The following is a 23643-nucleotide window of genomic DNA, read 5'->3' on the forward strand; positions in this document are numbered from 1 at the left end:
TTGGCACCTTTGTAAATTTGGCATCCCAATTAGATACAAATCTGAGACTGGTCTGGAAAGTTAAATCTGTAGTAGTTATTTGAAAAGCAGAGTGATTTCACTACTGTTAAGCATGTGGAATTATATGCAGATGTTCTCAAAATTAATCAAGTAAATTAGCATATGAAGAATAAAAGATACACAAGCAATGCTTCAGATGAAATCACTTCTCTTGAAAATACCACAAAATAATCAGGAGATCATTACATTTTCATTTTATTAACAAATTGTGCAAATTAATTACTTTTTTAGTTACAGAATCTTAATTTTATATACTTAGTATTAAAATGGTCTGTATCATAGCTAGTAGGTGGAGCAAGGACATAAGCAGATATATATTAAATTAATTATCAACCACTTACCAACTAACTTATGGCACAAATTTCTAATAAATATATCAGTTGCTTATGAAGAATGTTTTGAAGCTTACCAAGTATTAGGTCTATTTTTAAAATGGTAATTCAGTACCCTGTAGCAGTTTTCTTCTTTTCTAAACCAGAAACCTCTTAAGTTGCAATATAGATGGCCTTCACAGCTTTAAAAATAACAAAACATGTAAGAGTGTACTATACAAGTACGGTGCTCAATATTCCCAGTGTTGGAGTGTAAAACCTATTATTTTTTAGTATCCAGATCTCTACTTTTCAGATGAGCATTATACATATCACTTGTAAATGTTTTCATAGATACTATTAGACTGTCAGCTAATGTCCAAATAAACTGACATGTCCTTTGACCAGACTATGTAATGTAGGTTTGTTTTATTACCCTTGAAACCATGTACAATAGTAAAGACCAGTCAGAATATCTCTTTCTAAATGAGTTTTCTCTTTCTGCACAATAGCAATCTGTAAAGGAGAACCCACATTAGGACACAGATAATAAACTTAATTACTCTTTCTACATTTTGGCAGGAAACTGCAGAAAAATTTAAGGACCTAAAGTTGGAAGCACCGGGTATACTGGCAAATAAAAATCTCTTTCATGGGATTTTAGAAATTTACTGACCTCTGGGCAATCTGAAAGGACCCTAATCTTTGCTATAGCCTTCTCACAGTTAAGGGAAATAAAACACCAGCTGAGGCTATCAGGGTAGGAAATGAGATTCTGTGTAGACCACCTGCTTGGATTCGCTTAATTCATAACATGTTCAGATACTACTGTGATGAGCACAGTATAAATAACGATACATGATAGGCTAGTGGTGCTCATCTTTTTTGCCTGGTGGGCTGGATTAGCAGTTCCTGGTCCATCCATGGGCCAGATTCTGTTAGTATTCCTAATCCAGTGTCTGGGCAGGCACAGTGGACACCAACTGTCTGCATGGAGTGGGCGGGGGGTGGGGCAGGCCAGCCCCAATGCAGCGGAGCCACTGTTTCTCTACTGCCAAATTTTCTGACCCTAGAGGGCAGATGCAGTGGCTCTATGGGCTGCACTTGGCCCATGTACCAGAGATTGAGCACCCCTGCAACAGACAACCTAGATTTTTAGTATAATAATGTCATTTTGAAATAAAAGGATTGTGAAGATGCCTTAAAATGAGTCTCATAAAGCATCTGTTAATCCAAACAGGGGTGCTACTCAACTCTATGTTCGCCTAAACAACTAGAATAAAATTAATTTGAATACTTTGTTTCATCTGACACTAAACACTTGTTCCCTTTTTTAATATGTACACATTTGACAGAACCAGACTAGTAATTTTAAAAATCTCTCTTTCACTCTCAGACATATTTGTACACTGCCTATATGTACAGACCCACTGAAGATATCATACACTATGTGAATTATTCTCTACACCCATATATTTGTCAGCATATGCATCTTGGAATTGTTTTATTTCATGAATATTAAAGATTCAACAAAAACTGTGAATTAACCAGAAAAGCAGCTGTGTTATACATTAGATCTTAACATGGTACAATAGAAATACTAAAATCAGAGTAATCACATTCGCAACAGTTCGTCTTTATCCTGTTCTTTTTTTTTTCCCTTACTGATAGTTTTAGTCTAATATTAATAGAAGATCCTTAAATCTCCCCAGAAGAATTAGTAGTTTATCATCACAGAAATGGCAATCTAATGTACCTTACCTTATGAAGATAAAACCATCTCTAATTCAAGAAGGATTATGCTTATAATTTAATTATGTTGCCTCAAGATATCACTAATGTATTCAATCTGATCCATCTAATTAAGCTTTGGAACAATTCCAATATTTTACATACCACTGTTTTATTTAAATTTTTATTTCTCATATTTTACCCTGTGCTAATATTAGTGAGTACAAATAATGAAGTATTTTATTGGACTACAGAAAAGTAGCAGAAATTGACGTGATATTCCATATAAACTAAATGACCAGACAATTGCCTAATTTTCTTTATTCCCATATGGGAATAATATTGGAACTAGAAGTGAATCAGTTAATGGGAAGGATCAAGGCAAGTTACAACTTTCAAGCAAAATCCTATACTCACACAGACCTTGCTTGGCATGAGAATGAGGACTCAAATGAAAAGCAGAATCGATCATCACTGTGACTAAAATCATACCCTTTTTGCTAGATGATTACAAAGAAGATGAAAGGCAAGCAGAGGAAATAAATTTAAACTTTCTTTTAAACTCTTTAGCGCTAGGGACAGACATTATACATAAACTGGCATAAGTGATCAAAAATTGGTTCAAATCTGTAGCACAACAGAAGTTCAGTGCACATAAACTCCTTTCAAAATGGCTGAAACCTGTTTAAGCTAACCCAGGACGGATGTAGTTTCAGACTTAACTGATTTAGGTTAAATTGGTTTACTGAACTTCTGTCCCAGATCCCCTCCAGATTCAAGTCAACTCACAGTTCCCTAACATCCCACGATGCTTTGCAGCTTCTCTGAAAACCCCCCTTGCAGGTTGGGAAAGCTAGCTTGGCCAAAGCTGTCTGCTCCAGCACCCCCACCTTCTGACCTGGGCCATTGCAGGAATGTGGCTGCATTGCTAGCATCAAAAGTGAATGTCTGTTTGCTTGCTTATCAGTTCAATCAGCATAGCTTAGAGTAAACTGTGAAGACTGAATTGATTCAGTCTTGGGCTTTTTGACTGTCTGTACTTAGCCTAGATGAGAGTGTTTTGTAGAGTTATGTTTGTAGCAGCAAAGCCCAATCAGGCATGACCGCAGCTAGGCCAAGCCTCTCTGGGGGTGAACCCAAAGCACAACAAGCACATCTGGGGATGCCAGCCCCAGGTCAAGCCCAGCTGATAAGGACCCACAGGGCCCGTCGGGAGGAGCGTAGCCCAAAAGCAGCCTGGACCAGCAGTGCGGGGGACCAGCAGTGCCCAAAAGCAGCACTGGGACAGTCACTCACTGAAGGGAATGCCCCAGCAGAGGTGAGTGGTGGGAACCACAGCAGCCAGCTTGGAGGAGCTGGAGCACTTACCTGGAAGCAGGGAGTGGGCCTTGACCAGGACAACCTGCTGATGGAGCAGCCCAGCTGTGAGTACAGATGCTAAGCAGAGGGGAAGGAGAGCTAACATCCTCTAGCCTCAGCATACAGAGAAAGTTTGGATGTGGATTTTTACCTCCTGAGTGGAAGAAATATATCAGCACAGAAGATTTTGGTACCCTTGTGCTGCAATGCCAGACAACAGCTGCATTTTGGGTCTGGACACTCTTTATCTTTATTGTCATCAGGAAAGCACTAGATGAGGTGCAGGGGAGGCGAAGCCCTGAGACATGGGACCCATGGTGTCTTTGTGAGGGCATGGAAAACCAGTCTATTTTCTGTAACATCAAAGACGTGGCAGGTAAGAACAACCAGCATCCACGCAGATGTCCAAACCAGCAAACTGTCTACACACTGGAGAACAGAGACACCCTCTCCAGACAAATGGTCCTGCCAGTCCTTGAAGAACAAGCACGGGAAGCTACAATGTTGTAGGTAACAAAGAAGCAACATTTAGTGTTTCTGTAAAGTCAGTAGTATGGAAGTTATCAGAATGAATTATATATAATATGGTCAGAGATAGGCTCAAGGCACAGAATTCAAAACTGATTCAGACTGGGTTTATGTCTCGGAATTTAGTTTGTTCCACTATCGAAGAAGAAGAAAGGCCACATGCATAATTTGGAGGATTAGATCTGGAGTCTTTACTCAGTCTATAAGAACACTACAAAGCTTCAAACCTCACTCAAACTACTGCAGCATTATGATAAATTTAGAAATTTAAGCATCACTCTTAACTCTGACTGTATACTCTCCAGTTTCTATATGACTCAAAGCAAGTTAACTACTTTACAAAAAGAAAAATAATACCAGGTCCTTGACTCTAACGAAAATTATAGGCAGGAAAACAGGGAGGGAAAAACAAATCAGTGTGAATCTTAAGAGATGTTGTTCCTTAAGATGAAGATATGTACAAAATGTGTATTTGAGGTGGCAGGTAGCACAGTATCTTAAATGTGTGGTGCTGAATGATGGGGAAAAACTGAAGGAACTGAAACACAGATAACAAAGGAACCCTTGAACATCCTTGGCTTTGTCACTTTGACTATTAGCATCAGTGTATGAAAGAAAATGTGCATAAGGCTCATTCATAAAAAATAAGAAAAACAAAGAACCAACAACAAGAATATAGTCCTTCCTTATCTTCATTGCCAGAAGCCTATGATTTTCAGCCAGAGTGCCATGGTGTCTGACGGTGCGATGAGAGTCTTAGGATGTTGTGAGATGCTGTATAATATTAACAGTATTAGGTGTACAAAAACCTACACATGGTTCATGAGGGAAATGCAGGGATTTTAAATAGAATATGTACTGTTAAAAACATTCTGACCTGTTCTTTGCAACTGAGGAATTGCTCTGTTTGTTAAGTAACAAATGAAAGCTAAGCAGTGCCTTGGTTCTAACAAGCTCGAGAACCACTGCCATATACTCTTGTAGTTATTAGTTGGGATCAAAATAAACCTCTCCCCTCCGATTTTCTAAAATTTCCTTCCTTCCCTTTCAGGTTATCTAAAGCACCTTTCAAACCTCGAGTGGCACTTTGACCCAGAGAATCAGTGAGAGTTCTGCCACTCACTCCCAGACTGCAAATTTCCAAAGCTGTTCAGCTCCTGGATTATCTGAAGTGGCTTGGATTTCTGTTCTGCAAATAGTAAAATGGATTTATCTCAAATTTAAAAATAAGCCAATCTTTGGAGGAGAACAAACACAGAACCTTTTTGAGAAAGTTAAAGGAAGTGAAAATAGTGGCTATAACATATGTCAATGCATGATCTTAACTAAAATTTTGCTTCTTCCTTTCTGTCCTTCATACCCTACATTTGCCACTTAAAAATTACATGATTCCACTTTTCATTTGTGCACACAAAACCTTCAAATGTTCAGTAGCATTTAAAAAAAGGTTTTGTCAGTAGTATATGAAGACTTTGTCAGTTGCCAAAATGAGATCAACTTGAGGAAAGAGTGCCATAGTAAAATTGTGTGACCTACAAGAAACAGAGCCTCATGTAATTTTTAAATCAAGTTAACTAACTCACTACAAACAAGTCTGTATTGGGTTAGCTTGCTCTGCAAACCAACAGTTTTTAAACTTCCATGAAGAGGTCAGTACCAGTTTAACAAACATTATTATGAACTGGAACACAATTTTACATGCTGTGTATAGTTTAAACCCTATTACCCTGAAGTTTGAATATGATACAAAATGTCAACTTCAACTAAATGCCACCAATAAAGAACCTCTCAAACAAAAGGGCAGGTTAAGAGAGAGAGAGCATGCAAGAGTATGAGTGCAAAAATACTGGAAGTATTTTTAACTAGAATGAACCAAAAAGGAAGGCTTTACTCAGAGAAGATCAGAGGTTAGGGGCAAGCATATTTCTGGAGAGAAGTTGAGAAGAGATGACTGTTCTCTCAACATCTTTAAATTAAAGTTTCATAAACTGTAGCTCAACTGTAACTTTTTAGTTTGTCATTAAAAACACTGCTTTTTCACTATTAACATGATCAGACAAGGCTATCACCACCTAAAGCAACAAGAATGCTGAAAAACTGGATGCAGATGTCCTCCTAATGTTGACTTCAGGCAGCAAGCTCATTAAAGTCAAAATCAGGTGCTCTTTTCTGACAGATGATCAAACCATGATCACCTCTTTTTAAACGAAAATAGACGATTAAGTTACCACTGAATGTCAGGTGATTTTTCAATCTGTAGAGCTATTGTTTTCTACTATAATCCTGTAATTCTACTCCAACTATGTGGCTAGTATTTAAAGAGTGCCTTACTGTGACGAACCATAAGTTTTATTGTGATATTTGTGTTATCTGTGTTCACATTGTCATAACCTTGTGTGATTTAGTTCACCTTGTTAGCTTGTGTACAAAGAATGAAGTTTTGAGGTGCCAGGGCTGGCTACCTGCAAGAAAAAGGATCTTTAGCAGAGCCTTGAATGGCTTTGTTGACTTATCAACAAAGATGAGTTGCCCAACACCTAGGAGTTGTTCAGAGCAGATAACCAAGCAGTAAAGAGGCTAGAAAAGAGCAACTGGGTGGCTTGTGGCAGAAGAATTTTGGAAAGTTTTGGGAAGCTGAAGACCCCATGTGACCAGCTGAATTTCCTTGGGAGTACTCAGGACTGTGCGGGCAGGTGCCCTGTTCCTTGCAAAGGGGACTGCTTAACCCCTTTGGAAGGAATAGTGGACCTTTGGCTGGCCTTTGCCCCAATAAAAGGTTTTACTTAAGAACCTGACTGCTGTGTTACTTGGAACTGCTAGTTGCATTGGGTTTTGTTAACAAGAGATAAAGACCCACTCTCAGGAGAAGAACTGGATGCTTGCTCCTTGAGTCAGGGCCATGGATCACCAAAGAGGGCAAGGGTCTCAAAGTGGGAAGGAGCTCAGGCTCCCCACTGGCTCTAGAAGACAAGCCTGGACTGGCTTCAAGGGGTATTCTCAGAGACCAGATAAGACTGCAGTAGTCCCAAGCAAGCACCCCACTACATGGCACTCTGACACTTACATTTTACAAAGTCCCACCACCAATTTAGTTATGTATATTGTGTGCTCACACCTATACTTTTTAGGCAAAAACATACAGGTGTAAAGCAGGAATACTTGCAACAAAGATAACAAAGTGAACCTGGGATGAGTGACTCCAATAGACTGGTGTATGGCTGAAAATAAATAATAATAAACACCCTTCCATTTAGTGATACCAGCATGTTAATAAATTGGAATAAGCATTTCAAAGAAGGTCAGACAGAGATGTCTTAAGTAACAACTTTTAAATTATTCAAATATCATAAAATATATTACTGTTGGCTGCTTACAGCTGGAAACCCTTCCCTCCCCCCAAAGGAGTTTACTTTTAGTTCATTGCACCTCTGCACCAAGCACAATGCATGCCCAGTAGAAGCATCACTTGAGTTTGACCTGGCTTGTCCAACATCTTTAATAACTGGGTGCTTCAGCAGGGCTTTTTGGCACTTTTATCTAATAACCGATTGAATCAGCTATGAGATAAAAGTACCAAAATGCCTTGCTAAAGTGCCTAATCCATACAGATGCTGGGGAGCCAGGTCTAACTAACACACTTCCTCTCCGATAAAGCTGTTTTCCTTTCTTCCACCACCCCCCACATCTGTCAGCATCCATCATGTTTTTCTTGATCCTTAGTACATGGAAGGGTTTTGTTTTCGTTCCTTCTGATGGGTCAGTGAATAAAGTTCTGACCCCATTACAGTCAATGGAAGAAGAGGTGTTTTGCCTGTATTTTCTTTCTTAAAAAAAAAAAAAGAGCTTAAACTGCAAAGAAAAAAGACATCCAAAACAAAGCGAGTGTTACAGACCTGACTGCCAAGATTTTACCAGTGCCAGTGAAAACTACAACGCTATAAAACTCTCCAAAACAGGGTTTATACTACAAATACTGACAGATCTTTACTGTCACTTGGCTTCAGAATGATGGTGCTCCCTGATATTCAAGGCTATTAATAGATAATAGCCTGCTAGATAATACTGCATTTTGAATAGTTGTCTGTGCATAATAATAAAAGTAGTGTCCATCCTGAATAATTATGAGTTAATTGAGGAAAAGGGAACTTATAAAGTGAAATAATCAGAAACCAGTTTAACTACTAGGCTCCTAGCACAATTCAAGTCACTGAAATGACAAGCCTATGGCACTTCTCTGTTAAACAGTATCAGATGCTAAGAAAACACAACAACATTTTTGATGATCTTATATGATAAAAGGTGGAAAGTCTAACAGTAGAAATACCAAATCAAGTTTACTTTACCTTATTTATAACACTTGACTTTGTACTCAGTACTGAATTTCAACAATCAATTCCTGGTGTAGTGAATGTTAAATTAATAATAGTCAGACCTGGACTTGTGTATGGCTTTTGTAAATATTCTTCCATTGATGTTTTACTAGCCTCAGTGTTCATGGAAAGCAAAGTTTATGGATGCCCAAACAAATATTTATACCAGAAGTGATCTACTGCTGAAGGTGGAATATTATTTGGTATAGATGGGTTGCCAGGGGATTCATTACTCTTCCTTTTACCTAAGTGCAAATTCAGTTATGTTAATGGAGAGAAGGAAACACATGCCATAAAACTGGACTGCAAAACATATGACAACATTAGGTTCCCAGTGAACTGAGACCATTGTTTATGGTGGTAATGCTATGTTTTTGTTTTTCTCCATCTGTCTGTACACAATTCTTGTCTCTTGTGTAATACTTAAGAACATAAACTCTTTGGGGCAGGAACCTTTTTGTCCTGTGGTAGAGTACCAAACACAATGGCATACCTAGCATCATTACTAAGTCCCGCGGGCATGACAATCATTGAAAAAAATCCAACCAAAATAGTGGTCATCAAAAAACCTGAGTCTCCAATAGTATACATGATGGCAAAATAAAGCAGCAACTTAATAAAATAGGCAAAGATCTGGCTATGTATTACATAGGTAGATCATTTCTTAATCCGAATACAATACAGGAAAAATTTCTTTAGGACTCTGCAGCAAGCTAACCCTTTTTACTATTGCCACTTAACAGATTTCTCTTCATTAATTACCACTCTGGGTAGCCTGTTCCAGTGCCTTACTACCCTCCTTTTGAAAGAGTTTTTCCTAGTATCTAACCTAAACTTCTCTTGCTGTAACTTGAGACCATTACTCCTTGTTCTGTTATTTGCCACCACTGAGTACCACCCAGCTCCATCCTCTCTGGAACCACCCTCCAGGTAGTTAAAAGTTGCTATTAAACCCCTTCTCAGTCTCCTCTTCTCTAGACTAAATAAGCCTAGTTCCCTCAACCTTTCCTCACAAGTCATGTGTCCCAGCCCCCAAAACATTTTCATTGTCCTCTGCTGGACTCCCTCTCCAATATGTCCACATCCTTTTTGTACTGGGGAGACCAAAATGGGACACAGTACTCCAGATGTGGCCTCAGGAGTGCTGAATAGAGGGGAATAATCACTTCCATCAATCTCGGGGCAACACAGCTACTAATTCAGCCCAGCATGCCATTAGCCTTCTTCACAATAGGGTACACTGTTGGCTCATGTTCAGCTTACTGTTCACTGTAGCCCTCAGGTCCTTTTCTGCAAAGCTTCCTGGACAAGGGGGAAGAGATTGATATCATATACCTTGACTGTAAAAAAGCCTTCTATCTGGTATCCAACGATCACCTCTTGGCAAAACTGGCCAACTGCGGCCTTGGCTTCTCCACAATCTGCTGGCTGGGGAATTGGCCACGTGGTCAGACTTAGAGAGTGGTGGTTGATGGACGTCAATCATCATGGTGCCCTGTGACCAGTGGGGTCCCCCAAGGTTCTGTCCTTGGGCCTATATTGTTCAACATCTTCATTAATGATACGGACACTGGCACCAGAAGCGGACTGGCCAATTTCACCGATGACACCAAAGTTTGGGGTAAAGCGTCCACACCAGAAAACAGGCGGGTGATCCAGGTTGACCTTGGCAGATGAGAACCTGATGGCATTTAACACCAAAAAATGCAAGGTTCTCCACCTTGGGAGGAAAAACTTGCAGCATGCTTATAGGCTCGGCAATGCTACACTGGCTAGCACTTTGTACAAAAGGGACTTGGGGGTCATGACTGACCACAAGATGAACATGAGCCTTCAATGTGATGCTGAAGCTAGTAAAACAAGCAAAATGCTGGCTTGCACCCATAGATGCTTCTTTAGCAAATCCCAGGACATTATTCTCCTGTTGTACTCGGCCTTGGCGAGGCCGCAGCTGGAGTACTGTGTCCAGTTTGGGGCTCCACAATTCAAAAAGGATGTGGAGAAGCTTGAGAGAGTCCAGAGGAGAGCCACATGCATGATCAGAGATCAGGAAAACAAACCTCAAGATGAGAGGCTGAGCTATGGGACTCTTCAGCCTGGAAACACGCAGGCTCAGGGGTGATCTTGTGGCCACCTATAAGTTTATCCAGGGTGATCACCAGGATCTGGGGGAACGATTATTCACCAGAGAACCCCAAGGGATGACAAGATCGAATGGTCACAAACTCCTCTGTGACTGTTTCAGGCTGGACATAAGGAAGAACTTCTTTACTATCCAAGCCCCCAGCGTTTGGAATAGACTGCCGCTGGAGGTAGTTCAAGCACCTACCTTGAACGCCTTCAAGAGACATTTGGATGTGTATCTTGCTGGGATGTTATGACCCCCGCTGACTTCCTGCCCTTTGGGTAGGGGGCTGGACTCAATGATCTTCCAAGGTCCCTTCCAGCCCTAATGTCTATGAAATCTATTTATCCAGTCAGTCTGCAGCCTGTACCAGAGCTTGGTATTGTTCCATCCTAAGTGCATGACTTTGCCCTTGTCCTTATTGAACCTCATGAGATTTCTTTTGGTCCAGTCCTCCAATTTGTCTAGGTCTCTTTGAATCCTAGTCCTACCCTCCAGCAGTATCTTATCCTTCTACTCCCCACAACGTGGTGTCATCCTCAGACTTTCTGATGGTGCATCCCATCCCATCTTCCAGAACACTGATGAAGATATTGAACAAAAATGGTCCCAGGAACAACCCCTGAGGACTCCACTTGATACTGGCTGCCAATTAGATACTGAGCCATTGGTTACTACCCCTTCAGCCTGCCAAACCAGCAAGTTTTCCATCCACCTTATAGTCCATTCATCCAACCTATATATCTTTAACTTGCTTGCAAGAATGTAATGGGAGTTTGTATCAAAAGCCTCACTAAAGTCAAGGTATATTGCAGCTACTGGTCTCCCCGCATCCACAGAGCCAGTCATCTCATTGTAGAAGGCAATCAGGTTGGTCAGGCATGACTTGCCCTTGGTGACTCCATGCTGACTGCTCCTAATCACATTCATTTTCTCCAAGTGTTTAGAAATGGATTCCTTGAGGACCTGTTCCTTGATTTCTCCAGGAACTGAGGTGAGGCTGTAGTTCCCCAGATCCTCCTCCTTTCTTTTGTTAAAGATGGGCACTATATTTTCTCTGTTCCAGAGAACTTAAAAATACAAACCCTATAATCTGATCCATGTAGGAGGCCTTTCCATTCACACACAATCTCACTGAGCTCAATAGCTTGTGGATAACAACATGTAAAATCCTGGCTTAAAAGGACAAAAAAAACCCCAACCAACCAACAGGTGAAGAATAGGAAAAGGGATGCATCCTTACATCCCTTACAATAACTGGAATTGCGCACAAGGTCCTTCTCCCTCTCTCTCAAGTAAACCAATCCTTCCCTTCTTCCTTCCTCTGTTATAGTCATTCATATGTCCTGATTTGCATGGTCTCCCAGGTTTAAAAATATTCTTGTACTCTTCCTTCTCTTCCCCTGGGACCCACCCCGCTTTGCAAGTGCACAGGAGGAAAGAGAAGAACATCACATTTACTTCAAATATCTAATCCACAGAATAACAGACAGACACAAATCAAAGTCACAAAATGTTCAACACATAATTGTAAAGAAAAGATATATATGAGGAATTCATATGTAGCACTCTGACATTTTTTAAGTAAAGAAAAAGAGTAAAGCACTCACCAGAGATTAGTTAGCACTAGTTTTAGGTTCGTAATTAAACTTCAGAACCAAACAAGATGAAACAATCCTGGCATTAAGACAGTGGAAAAATAGAAGCTACAAATACTTCTTTAATTATGAATCATTTACTCAAAATGTTAATAATTTTTTTCAGTGAGGGGGAAAAGAAAGTCAGACTCAATCATAGAATAATTATCCAAATAACAATACATAGATTCAGACTTAAAATAAGGTGGGTCTGTTTGAGAATTTGGTGAATGAGAGGTAGTTTGGAGTGAGGTTACAAAAGAGACTATTATAATTCAGACTATTCAGTTAATTTAGATGGAAAGATAATGAAAGTTTTATTTCAGTTGATCTACCTTCCAGCATATCGTCAGCTTGTGCATGTTGAGCTTTTGTTTCTCTGGACGTCAAATGATTCAACTTGAAGATAAGAGTCAGACATCTCTTATCTTGGTATATCTGACAGGAAACCAAAACACTTAAAAAAGACCAGATATTTCACAAAAGCACGAATAACTGACATACTCTTTTCCCTTGAAAGTCAGCAATCACTTTTAAATATAAGAAAAAACTACTTCTGTATGATATAATGTTTTCAGTAAACCAAGAAATTCCAAATTTGAATAGAAATTAAACAGTGAATAATTAATTAGTCTTGTGAAGCCCCATTAATTTTAAGCAGCATTTTATTTCACTTATAAAAGGCTTTATTAAGGACCATATTTTAATATACTACTGTATAATGATTTTATGCATGGTAACGTGCACAGTACAATGATTCTTTGATTAGCTTATCATAGATAAGTGTAGAACACGCTAGCCAATGAGACATTCAAAAGGAAAGTCAGGTTAAAAAATTAATTATTTGTACAAATTAACAGTGTCAAGTCCTGTCCCCCATCTGGATTTCTTTGCTTTAATTGCTCTATTGCCATGGATTGCTTGTCATCCTTTGTCCCACCATCCTCCTGCCATTAAAATCTGCCATTAAAATCTGCTTGCTTAACTTTTCCTACCCATTAGGTTTCTTCAATATCTCTCATTACTTTAGGCACATGCAATACCTATCCTGGTCTGGGCTTTCCTTTTTTTTTTTCTTTTGTTACATTCTTTGTGCTATGTTATTTCTACTTTATCTGACTAAACTATTCAAACCCCAAACTAAAACCCTGATTTGCATACTCATTATCAGCAATAAACTTTATTTCATAGACTTACCATAACAGACCATAATAATTCAAATAAAAACTTGCTGATAAATTCCTCCCATTATCATAGTCTTCTGGTAATGTACATTTCAGAGCATTACAGGTGCACCTTGTCATTTTATTATGCTACTGTACTAATAAATCTCACAAAAATTGTTGCAGAGTATTAGGCAAAATTGCTGACCTCTGTGTCCTAATTTATATTCTGTATTGTGCTCGCTCTGAAACAATAGGGAGAGATGAATGAAAAACAACTGCAAGTTAAGAAATTCTGAAGGACAAGCTTGTGGTCTGACTAACAATGAGATGCCTTAAAAAAAGTGTGCACTGTTTTAAATTTTGTTAACCTTAGAGCTAATCAGTATAGTTGACTTGTACTTTAACCACATTTTCATAATTAAGTCTTGGTGAAAGGAACAGGCAACATAATCAAAATACTGTATAATCAAATAATAAGTGGTTGCAGTAATAAAAACAGTTTAAAGGGGGGATAGGAATTGGAATTTCACTAGTATTTTTTGTTCCTCATTTACCTCTTAATAGCAATCCTACATTGTTAGGCATTGACTAAGAGAGGAAGGAGAGTAGGATGCAGATATGAACAGGAATATGCGTCAGAGATAACCTCACTGCAAGTCACTCCAAAGCTTCCTTCATATCTGGAGATGGACCTTGGAATCCCTTAAGTGAATGACAACTGAAGGACTGCTGCACCAAACACAGCCCTTGCTGAGAGGCTTCTGTGATTGAAAAAATGCTTTGAATAGGCATGTATCGAACAACAGATATCAGTTATGAAAACACTTATAGCTGCCCTGTAGATATCAGTTAGTGAGCACCAGATATGATGGAAGTTGTCTGAGCTCCAGATGAATATACTGTCTACAGATGGCATTTTCACTTTGACATTCTCATAACACAGCTTAAAGCAATCCGATAGCCATCCAGTCGGACAATCCCTGTGCTGATGCCGCTGTACCTTCAGAGCACTCTGCTAAGGAGATGAATCTCTGTGAAGAATTTTCTAAAGGTTTTATGAAAGAATTTTTGAAAGGCTTAATCCTGTGAAGATAAGGCGGCACAACCCTTTTCGCATCAAATGAGTATAGGAATATTTACAGTTGGGAAAAATAAGGATTGGGAAAGAATATCAGCAAGCTGTAAATAAGGACAGCCCTTATGGCCATGACCAGATGAGCACGGCCACGCAGTATGTGGCATCGCAGGCCTGTCTGTGGCACCACACAGCGAACGCTCGGGTGTTCTCCGTGTTGCAAGGTAGCAGTGCAGGGTGGGTTTGACCCCAGGAAATCCCAGTGCCAGGCCCCACCTCTGCATCAGTGTCCTTATAAGACTGTAAAGTCTTGAATTTGGGTGGGTAAGGTGACTGTGAAGCGTGTTTCCTCAAGGAGCCCGGGGAAGAGAACATCTTCTAGAGCCAGAGTTATGACCCATTGCTGATCTCTACAAAGCTGTGGAGCTGGATAGTCCCCATGAAGAGCCAGGGATGTAAGGTATTCATCGAGTCTCTGGCTGAAGGCAAACCTTCTGGTTTCCCATGGACTTCCCATGGTAAGACATCTCTTATCATTAATACAGGAAGAACATCACCACAGGATTGGTTAAAACAACATTTGCATTCAATATTCAACAACAAAAACTGAAGTAGGGCATCATTAGAAAAACTGGGACATTTATATGCATTCCTTTTTTCCTGCGACACACCAGAGATCCAGCAGATTGGAGCAGACTCAATGAATTGAGTCTGCTTCCCATGCAAGTCGACGTGCACTGTACTGCATCACCTATACTGCAGTTGTATAGGTGGCAAAATGTGTGTCAGTGCACAGAAAATGGCAGCAGTGTGCTTTTGAATGAAAACACCTCCAATATTTTTCAGTACACAGGCGCACCACTGCCATTTTCTCATTTTGCCACTTCTACAGCTGCATGTGCCACGGTGCTGGGTGCCTTTACAAGCATGTGTACAAATGCCTTTAGTTTTTTTGCTGTTCTCCATTCCTCTTCTATTCTCTGTTACCCTTCCTATATTTGTATCTCCTTTCTGTTCTTCATACTTTTTTAAAAACATCTCCTTACCCGTCTTTCTTTCTTTGCTCTTTAGGGTATCGTATTAAGGGCATATACTATATAATAACATTAAAGACAGAATCATCTCCTCAAAATTGCCAGTGGGAAAAGAGCTGTGGGTTGTAATGGTAATATAAAACACAAGTAAGTTTTCTATTTAAATAAACTTAAGTTTTCTGCATTGACCTTCTGAGAATTTTTTTTTGAGCTTTTATGGTGCACTTGGGGCACATTTTAATGTACTTTCCTATGAACACAAATACTATACATTTGCTGAGATTTGCATCTAATTACATATCTAGGAACTAGAACTTTACATATGCAACTAAATAGGAGAAGTAATGACCCAATAATATGCCCCCAACCCATGAATTCAAATTAGAATGTAATCTGACCTTCCTGTGGACTCCCTTAAAATAGCAGGAACCACATAAAAGGGTTTTCTTGCCCCCAGACAAATTTTAAAATATTTAACCTGTTAGGTGGCAGCCTAGATGTCCTGGCTGTCTTTTGTAAAATTTTCTGTTTTAACAATATAAATTGTGTTTCTCTGTTAACAACTTCGCCCCCCTTTCCTGTTAGAGGGCAACAGTCTCTGAGGTTGTTCCTGGTGACTTTCTAGGAGTTCCAAAAAACCCCAAACTAAAACAAAAACCATCAACAACAGAAAGGAAGTCAAGATCATAGGATCTGTATCTACACTTAAGACATCAGCAGTTGTTTTTATTCTCCCTCAAATTTTTAACTAAAATTCAATCCACAGACTTTGACCTTATATTTCACCCCAGAGAGAATTTTTATGACTCAGTCATAAAAAAGTCTGGAAGTAGAATTTTGTAATGGAAATGCTAACAGATCCTTAACTAAAGAGTTGCTAGCCAAGGATACAATATTAGAAGACTGGGGTGGCTAGAAAGTAATGAGTTATTATCAATTTTCCAACACACATATGCACACAAACACATCTATATCCTACAAAAAAACCCCCTTATTCAGTTTGCTGAAATTCAAAATAATTGTTCACAATTACACAGATGACAAAAACCAGTAATAGATCTTGCAGTTAAGTGCAAATGTTGTTTACTGCAGATATTTCATTCTGTATAAATAAGTTCTTGGCTTCCACTTACGCTGGCTATACAATAACAAGCGAACGATTTTTATTTAAAAGTTCTGTTCTATAGCACACAGTGAAGCTCAGTGTGTTCAGACACAAATTTCTGCATCCTGCCTTATTCATATTTACATTTTCCCTACATTTCTTAACATTACTTTGCAAAAAAAATCTTTAACCCAACAGCAACCATAGAAAAAAAGGCTTTGAAACAGCCTTCACCAGCACCACCAACCTCTTTCATCCTAGCTCTCAAAGAACAGTACATATGGCTATAGAAATAGACAAAGTTCACTTGTAAATAATTGTAGCTACACTGAGATGTTACGTAATTCTAAATGGAGCAGTAAATTATAAAGCTGAGAAAGGAGGTGGCCAAGGGGATAACCCCTCTGTGTAAGATGGATACTTGCAGTGAAAAGAAAGAAGTTGGCACTTTGAAGAAGCTATAGCTGGTTCTATTATTTTTTTAAATAGCTAATTCAAAACAGACAGAGCTATAGAAAGTTACTGCATTTAGTCAGTTTAGTATTATATACACCAGTTGGGTACCTCTGTATATAAAGACAGATTATTAAAAATATTTAAAAGCACAACATAGAAGTGATTGGTTGTGAGATTTCTCTCTCAGCTGTTTCAGATTTTATTACTTGTTAGTAAGATTTATCTTTACAAAATTGCCAAGTGTGGTAGAGTTCAGTTTAGCTGTCTTATATTTTATAGCAAGAGAGTAAAATATAGAAAAAGGTTTAGTACAGTGTGCTGATCTATATCAAAATGCAAAAGCTTGGTCTACATTCAGGTAACTGTATCTCAGAAAGATACCAGTCATAAGGGCTGCTGGGCTTGAGTTTTATAACACCTCTTAGCATTTGCTACTATTCCAAAGGTTGCATATTAAACTACAATTCACCTAGTTGTCACACTGTCAGAATCAATAAGTCAAAAGATACTTTTTACTAGCTCACTGCTTAGTGAAGAAACATTAAGTTCTAGAAAAGGCATAACTGAAAAGAAAGAATCGGAACATGCAAATTGTGTTACTGTGCACTGCAGGCAAATTTCTCAACAAAATATGAGCGTTCTAACCAGAATTTCTGCAAAAAAGTTTTCACATATGTTACATTATCTTATGGATTGTACCAAGGGAGCCCCTCATTTTTCTGCTCACACCATTGTTTTGTAACTTACATTTTATCCATATTTATCTATATTGGAATATATAAAACATTTACTAAGGATAATTATAGATAAACCAATAAATTCAAGTCTCCATGTCCCAAACTCTTTGAAATGTCCATCAGTTACAACCAACTATTAAGACACTTGCTGATGTCTGAATAAATCATGTAATACACCTAAAAAGAATAATCTTCATTTATTCTTGTAGGCATTCATACCTTATCATTTGTCCATCATAAAATGCTAATGAGGTGCCAGAAAGTAATTTGCAAACCATGGAAGTGTCAAAAGGTCAGTTTAACATCTCTTCACTAGTTTTAGGGTCATAAATTAGGTATGGCTCAGCAGCAGTGCAATTCCCTGTAAAGGTCTCTATTTCTTGCTCTATTACCAAGAAGGTAGAACTAATCATAATGCCTTATGGGCAGAAACTCTCTCAGGGAAAACGAGCTAAAAAAAATTTGCTTCCCAGCCCCATCTATTTTATTACTGTTTTTCATTAAATAACAATAGAAAAGATAGAGAGAGACAAGGCCCAGAGGAGCAGAACTGTCACATGTTAAAATAGTGAACAAATAGCAAGGAAGTAGTTAAAAAAAATAACCTGTCACTGGGCACATCTATCCAAGATGCTTTAAGCGCATTAGCGTGGCAGGCAAAACCTGTGATAATGGCAAATGTGCAGTAGACTTTGTCTACTGTGTATTGATGTCACAAAAAGTCCATTCATTTATGCTAATGAGCAGTAGCTCTGATTCTGGCACATTAAATTAGTACCTGTCATTAAAACTCAATGCACTACAATTACATTGCAATTAATGCACATGTAGATGCACGCACTGTAACAGAAGAGAATTATATAGCTGTAGAGGCTGTTCTGTTTTGCTGGTTTCAAATGCTTGTGATGCTGACATTCCTCTAAGTTTGAGGTGCTGAACTGGTTTGGCCCCCCAGGCTAGATCTGAATCATGGGACATTTCAGTGACTAGATCTGAACTCACCTCTAGCAGTACAGCAAGAGGCAGCAAGGAGCAATGAGAGTTAATACAGCCAATGTTTGCCCCCTGCTGAAATGTGCCCCCAGTAGGGCTCTTTACCTTGAATTTTGGCAGAAGGCCCTGCTCACTCTGCCCCCAAGTTCCTAGATGCTTTAGGAGCTGGACCCAGCCTGTGGGCCATATGTTTGATACCCCAGCTGTAAATGGATCACTAATGCTGGTAAAGAGAAAAAACCTCCAAGGACTTAAAGGCAAGCTCAAGTTTGACACAAACAACAACTGGTCATTGCATCTGAAAGTTTTGCTTTGGTTTTTGTTTTTAAAAAAAGGTACAGAAGCATATAGGAAGGAGGAAATCCTAATCAGCCTACAGCAATTATAGGTTGCAGAAAGTTTAAACTACACTGTTTAACTCTTGGTCAACAACAGTGACCTGCTACTGCTTTTTTTTTCTTTTTAATTTTCCTGGCAGCTGCTACTTTGGGACTTCTGCTACTAAGAGACAGGATTAGCCAAAATAAGTACTATTCTCTGATGCCTCATCCCTTCTGAAAATGAGCCCTCAAAATATGTGCTCCCAATTGACCTGTCACTGTTGTAATTATACATCAAGCTCCTTGGACATGTAAGGAGAGTCATATGAAGCCAGGAGGAAGAGGAAGCATGACTTTAAGCATTAGGTATTTCTATAGATGGTAAAGGGCCTATCTAGGCATTACGAAATATCTATGATAATATTTGAGAAGGTGGTGGTCTCCCTTGTACTGTGACCCCCAAGAGCTGGGCTTGTCTTCTGATTTATGGGTTGTGGAAAGTGAGTGTAAACAACTGAGAAACACTAATCAAAGGCCAATTTATGCATAATTTATTCTCACTGTTAATGATTTTGAAGTCAGGCCCCATCAGAAAACTATAAGTACAATGAGTGTGCATTTTTATATTTCTTTTTTGCCCCAGTTTTTTAATGAATCTGCAATAAGCAGCATAACAACTAAGTTACTAATACTGTAATTTAAATACAATGTCAAACCATGACTGACTTTGTAATATTACATTACCAAAAAAGATAGGTAAAGCAAATTTACACAACAAAAGTATTTCAACATGGAGTAAAACAGGGTATGTAATGACAAAGAAACAAAGGTCACTTATTTTCCTAATAAAATATTTTTCCTCTCTCTTTTCTTAGCATGTCATCTTGAAAAGTTCAAAAAGTTCAGTTAGCGCCAGTTATTTTTGTTTTCCTTTATCAGAATACTTATTTTAGGATAGATACATAATTAAGATACCAATTTCATAAAAATGAACCCAAGGTTACTTTCAAATGATGGGCTGAACTCTCTGAAAACACTACTAAGCATGTTTATTTATTTAATGTACTTAAGGTTTAGCATCAAGTCCAAGAGCCTTAACATGACTACTTGCATGACCAGACCCTAAAACTGCTCAAAATGATGATGATATTTTGATCAAAGTTTCCAGACTGAAGTAGGTGTTAACAGTTAAATTCACTCTATAAAATAATAATATAGTGGTCCACTGTTGCCTTGAAAGGCAAAAGCGAAAAATTGGTATGTCAAAAAGGTGTGCACACAGCACGGGGAAACTTTCTCCAACATCTTACAAAGTGCTGGCTAGGGTCAGTTGTTGCAGGGTTTAAATACTTAGGGTACATACAAGCATTATATTTAGACAGAACTTAACCTGAGCCCAATCTAAGCTAGTGCACCTCCTGAGGTGACCTAACTTGTATCAAGAAAGAGCTAATCATCTAGGAAGAGGTCAACTCAATGTAGCGAATACCTGCAGGCATTTGCAGAACAGTCCTATGTATAGATGATATAAAGCAAGCCACCTAAAGCTAGATTGGGAGCTGTGAACACTCGTTTGCACCCTTAGGTGCAAAATAGTATAAGTGACAGCAAGCATGAGTGACAGCATTTCTCTTCATGTAAGTAATCACAAAAATTAAATAGATGAGACCCCCAAGAATATAAACTATATTCCCAGACATTTGTCTTCCAAATTCACCATCAACTCACCATGAACCCAAACAACAATTTGTTTCACCAACATACTGCACTGAGGCCCAAGCAGAAAGCATGTCAGAGGAACAGAATGCTAACTCTGGCAGCTCATGACAGTATCTTTGAACATTCAAATCACGTAGCAATTACAGAAGCCACATGTAAGATGGCTCAAGACTGGAAAGACACAGATATATCCTGTGAGGATCAAACATTGTTTTGAAGCAGCTGGATTTTTCGTGACTCAGAGTAATTAAGCTACTGTTACAACCTTGCTTAAGTGCCAGGACCAATAAGCTAGAAGTAATTTGAGCTGTTTGCAGAGACTAACAATAGGAGTCTTTTGGTAAGCAGAGAGATGCTGGCATTGCACAGTAATTCATGGAGGACAGTGAAAACACTTCTTTTGGAAAGGATATTAATTACGCATATGGACAAGACTTGCCAGCATTCCCATGCCCATCTGCATTAGATGTTATAGAGTGTCTGGCAAAAGTAAGAGACTATCGGGACCATCACAATGCCACTTCAGAATTTGTCCAAAGTTTTATAAAAGCTAAAGAATACAGTTTTCACGCTGTCCCTAGGTACACGACTAGAAAATAAATAAGAAGGAAAATGATATGCAGAGTTTTTCAGCACTTTAAGCATTTCTTGATTTTAACTGTTCTAGCTTTTTGGATTACAACTGGGTTGACAGCTGAAAATACTACTTTAAAGAACAACACTCTGGTAAAAAATGTGTTTGATATTTGCATTGCTTTAATAAGAAGTCTACTAATGGTTCTCTTCACAAAAATGCCAAAGATAAAATATTTCTTCACTTTTTTTGTGGATATTTCCTGCTACCTAGCTTTATTAAAAAAATATTTAAAATATTATCTGGTCAGCTAATTTACATTTTACCTATAGGAAAACAGTCAAGTTTTTTTTTTAAACCTACCCGTCTTAATACTTAAATTGCTATATTGCAACTGCAAAGCTAAGACATATCTTGGTCTACATTTCCTACATTCTGCACATGCTAAATAATGCCAAAAGTGAGTCTAACAGATTATGACATGATCAAGATATAATACAGCTTTAAACAGCAACGATGTTACATAAATAATTTTGCTGTAATGGCTATATACAATTATTGATATAGCATTCAGATTTGTAAATTATGACATAATCCAGTAATATTCAGATTAAACATAACACAATTCTTTGGAATTTCTCAAATGTTATAAAACAGGGAGGAATCTTCTGTCAGAGCCTTACATGATTACAGCTTGGAAAGTGCTTAGGAGTTACCGAATCTTTCCTCAGAGAACGGTTATTTCAAAGGGCTGAACACACCAAACGGAGGTCAGAAACATCTCTGTGCTAGATTGCAGCTCTATGTAGTGAAAACCTTCTCTCACCTCTAAGTATCCAAGGTGGAATAAGTAAACCAAACATCTGCCATGAGAAAGCTATAAACCTGTAGTTTCTCAATGTAGGGCTTCAGTTCCTACTAACAAAGTGGGTCAACACACAATTCTTGCCTAAAGCAGCCAAAAAAGTCTCAGTGGGACTCCCCCCTCTTCCTCCTCCCCCCAAATAAAAAAAGTCCCAAACTCCCTATTCCTTCTTCTCTGGAAAACTTAAACTACATTTCCTTTGATTTACGGCAATCCCCACTGTCACTGAGGGAAAACAATGAATTCTGGAAAATCCTGTTGATATACTCCTTAAGAACAATAGGGGCAAGAAGTAACTGAATACAAGAAGTAACTGAATACAACTCTTCTTGCACTGGAACACCAAGATTGACATTTTTTTTTTTTTAACATTAAGTTACACATTTTGAACTTTGGGTGCTTGGTTTTTCAATAAAATATATACATCTCTCCATTGTAAACAGATGGAAAGCAGTTAAGCATTTTAAATTGAGACGAAATGAACAGAAAAAGGTGACTAGCTGTTCTGGAAATACAAAGCTGTTAAATTTATTGCAATGTGAACTCTTGTATCAGAGAGCTCAATTTGTATATCACAGGATGTAGCTGAAAAGCACGTCTTTCCATCTTAAGAGACCTGAGTTTTACTGTATACAAGTCAAAAGCTTTGCCTCATGACTTAATAAAGACAATCTGCCCTTAGGTGAAATTTATAGATCACAGAAACACCATCTTGGCAAACAACCATGGCATGTATCCATCCAGCTACAAACGAAACAAGATGTTGTACAAATGAAAGAAAACACGGAAACATTTTATCCTCTACTTGATACTAGAGAACACAAGAGAACCATTTACTCGCAAGTAACTGCAAACCTAATCTATGCTACTGCCATTGAAAATGACACAGGGCTAAGCTTTCAATATTTAAACAAGTCCGGTTCCCCCACAAAACAGAATCAAGTTTGAATAATAAAATAAATTGCTCTTTCCATGTTCTTCACTCCCAATAAAGGATCATGGATATTTATTCATAGACTTGTGGGATGGATTCTCATACTGGCACACTCAGAGCAGGGATGTGTTCACATAAGATTTCATGGCTGCCCTCCACATGCTTCTTGATAATTTTTTAACTTATGGGTAGAGAAAAGTGTCACTACTGCAAACTAACATAGCTCCATGGTAGGGGCATATGCACAGCCCACACAATCCTGTTGACACACATGAATTTTGCCAGTATTTTACCTCATGTTAGTAATCACATGTTAGGAAAGAGCATCCTCCCTAGTAAAGACTCACCATCTTAGGACTGGGTCCTTTTATTTTTTTTTGGCAGAGGTGGTTACTCATCATTATTAAGCACAAACAGATTTGCTGCAATAGAAAATTCCATCAACTGGGCAAGTATGCAAGCCTGAAATTCAACTGCTTAGTTTCCCACTTGGTAAACTGCTTCCAAATTGCACAGAATTCTTGATCTCGTCTGGAAGACGAAT

At 38.5% G+C, this 23643-nt stretch overlaps 1 protein-coding gene across 2 annotated transcripts in view; it reads right to left on the bottom strand.

The window, feature by feature from the left end:
• The window catches only part of DOCK1 (dedicator of cytokinesis 1), a 545238-nt gene that overhangs the window by 172300 nt on the left and 349295 nt on the right, over positions 1 to 23643 (bottom strand). The gene's annotated exons all lie outside the window — the stretch shown is intronic.

The sequence above is a fragment of the Crocodylus porosus genome, unplaced genomic scaffold (assembly GCF_001723895.1).
Source record: "Crocodylus porosus isolate Cpor-Errol unplaced genomic scaffold, CroPor_comp1, whole genome shotgun sequence".
NCBI lineage: Eukaryota > Metazoa > Chordata > Crocodylia > Crocodylidae > Crocodylus > Crocodylus porosus.